Genomic DNA, 2901 nt, shown 5'->3' with positions numbered 1-2901 from the left:
CCCTGGGAGCAGCCCCCCCCACCTCGCCAGCCCAGGCCAGTTAGACCCACCCGGGGGCAGCCCCCCTTCCACTAGCCCAGGACAGTGAGACCCACCCTGGGGGCAGCCCCACCCCCACTAGCCCAGGCCACAGTCCCTGCAGACCCTGCGGCCCTTTGGCTACAAAGAACAACATCAAGTCCTTCTCCCCTCACTGCCACCTCCAAGGGCTTCCCGTCCTGTGGAAGGAGAACAGGCATTAAATACTGAGCGCTCCTAGAGCACATGGTAGTTACGGAAAGTGACCCTGACACTGAGATGGGGTGAGGCCAGGACAGGCCGGGTGTCAAGTGGAAGGAAGTACACAGACAGCAGCCTCAAGGCCTCCGGTGGCAGCTGAAACCACGAGTGGAAAGCTTGGCCGGGCCGACTGTGTTCACCGGTGCCAGCAAGAGCCTCCCCCGGACACACCCTGCGCGTCCGCCTGCTGGGAGGGTCCACGCAGCTCCCAACACGCTGCAGCCGCTCCCATGACCCAAGCAGGGCCTTGGTCTGTGTCACAGAGCGACAGGCACGCTCCCGTTTCAGTGCTGCCTCCTATTCTGACTGCCCACCTTCCTCCAAGTGTAAGTACAGCCAACAGCCCCTCACCACTAGCACCACTAGACTGCCTTGGCCCGTGAACATGTGAACTACTGGTGCCTCGGTTCTCGCCGCGGTGAAGAGGGAAGAGGGGTGCTGCCATGCACAGCACAGGCCCACTCAGAAGCTGGCTGCCTCCCTGTCCCATCACAGCGCCGCCCGCGGCCTCACACAGCCCGGCACGCTCCTCGCTCCGCGCACCCACCCTCCCTGACTCGGCGCCCAGGGCGACCACAGACCTTACCCACTGGCTCCTTCTCAGGCTCCAGGCTCACAGCACGGGCTTCTGGAAGCTGCCCAGGCCCCACCTCCACCTCGAGCTCACAGAGCACACACACAGCCCTTTCCCTGCCATGTCCTGGCCCCCTAGACTGAGCTCCGGAAGGGCAGGGCCTTCCACGTTGGTCGCCCCTGCACCCTGCAGTGTCCAGCGCAGGCCCTGGAGCGAGGTGCCCCTCCAGCGCTGAAGGAAGGCATGACGGAGAATGGGCCCTCAGGTTCCTTAGTGAGCAGTTGTCACTTAGCTTTGAGTGTCTATTAATATCAACCTCTGTTTAAGAAACCATAGCAATGGGACTCGTTCCCCTTCCCCACGAGGGAGTTGGTCCTTGTTCGTCAATAAATCTCCACCCTTGCTATAAAAAAAGAAAGAAACCATAGTAATAATAAGGAAATATTAAAGGGAAAATTAACTTCTAATTCCATTTAAGAAGAGTCAACTCACCCAGCCATCGTGGCTCAGTGGTTGAGCATCGAACTATGAACCAGGAGGTCACAGTTCAATTCCCGGTCAGGGCACAGGCCCGGTTGCAGACTCCATCCCAGTGTGGAGTGTGCAGGAGGCAGCCGATCAATGATTCTCTCTCATCATTGATGTTTCCATCTCTCTCTCTCCCTCTCCCATCCTCTCTGAAAGCAATAAAAATATATTTTTTAAAGAAGACTCAACTCTCATTGTATTCAGCTCCACAAAAGTAGACAAATTTACGAGAGAAACAAAGTAAATTATGTATACAGAATCCCTACCACTATTTTACACTCAAAGTAGGTCAGTAGAAAAACTAATTTATTTATATCAAATTTGAAATTTTACTGTTAGTTAGCATTTGGGAAGAGAGACTTAGCAATAGAGCCAATAGAATAAAATACATTTTAAAGTAAATTCCAACCGATTTCAGCAGGGCAGTGGGGGAGATCATCTGGATTATCTGGGTGGGCCCCACACCTCAGGACAAGTGTCCTTACACAAGAGGCGGAGGAGAGTTGAGACAGAAGAGGAGCCATGTGGCCCCGAGGCAGAGCCTGGAGGATGTGGCCACAGGCCAGGGGATGCCAGCAGCACAAGGAGCTGGAGGAGAGACAGGTTCCTCCCTGGAGCCTCTGGAGGGAGTGAGGCCAACACACGCCTCGATCTCCAACATCTGGCCTCCAGAACTGTGAGAAGATACATTTCTACAGGTTTAAGCCACTAAATTTGAGGTGCTTGCTTATGGCAATCACAGGAATGTAATACAATTACTCACTTAAATCAGGGCTCCCTCAAATAGTAAAAAGGTGTGTTCTAATTGTCAGTGGATCTCAAATCAAGAGATAGATACATAAAGCTTTTAAAATCCCCAAGCAATAAATGGCGAAGGAGGTACCCAGTTGAGTTTCAGTATTAATGAGTTTCTTGAAGAACCTAAAAAGATAAATGAGAAACAGCAATTTTAGCAATAGTCGTTGAAATGTTCTTCTGTCTCAAAGATGCATGTGAGAATAAAGGAGTGAAATTAGGGAGAACAGAACGTTTACCTAAAATCCAGTGGGACCACCAAGTGCACTGTTGGAAGAAGGGTTACCTGACAAGCACAGATCATGAACTTCAAGGACCCAGTTGTTTTCAGCTTTAAGAATTCCCCAGGCTGCCTGGCTGGTGTGGCTCAGTGGTTGAGTATCAGTCCATGAACCAAGAGGTCACCGGTTTAATTCCTAGTCACGGCTCATGCCCGATTGCAGGCTCCATCCCCAGTAGGGGGTGTGCAGGAGGCAGCAGATAGATGTTCCTCTCTCATTTGTGTTTCATCTCTCTATCCTTCTCATTTCCTTTCTCTAAAATAATCAATAAAAACATATTTTAAAAAACAAGCAAAGAGCAAATTCCATGCATAGAAAACACTGTCACAACTATTACAAAGCATTTATTTTTTTATACTCATAACTTAAAAGCATTAAAATGCTATTCTTTAAGAATCTAATTTGAAAATACTTCTGCAATGTATATAATTTAATGGTGAACTT

The 2901-nt window shown here is 50.3% G+C and overlaps 1 long non-coding RNA gene across 1 annotated transcript in view; it reads right to left on the bottom strand.

Annotated features, from left to right (window-relative positions):
- Positions 1-2565, bottom strand: part of LOC107184691 — a 14419-nt gene extending 11854 nt beyond the window's left edge. Inside the window, exon 1 of the long non-coding RNA XR_001515591.1 lies at positions 2145-2565. This is a non-coding gene — a long non-coding RNA (uncharacterized LOC107184691). The remainder of the gene's footprint in view (positions 1-2144) is intronic.
- Between the last annotated feature and the right edge of the window lie 336 nt (positions 2566-2901).

This window comes from Myotis davidii, unplaced genomic scaffold (assembly GCF_000327345.1).
Source record: "Myotis davidii unplaced genomic scaffold, ASM32734v1 scaffold807, whole genome shotgun sequence".
In the NCBI taxonomy this organism is placed as follows: Eukaryota; Metazoa; Chordata; class Mammalia; order Chiroptera; family Vespertilionidae; genus Myotis; species Myotis davidii.
Note: the sequence above shows the minus strand (reverse complement) of the source record. Positions and strands in the feature narration are given on the sequence as shown.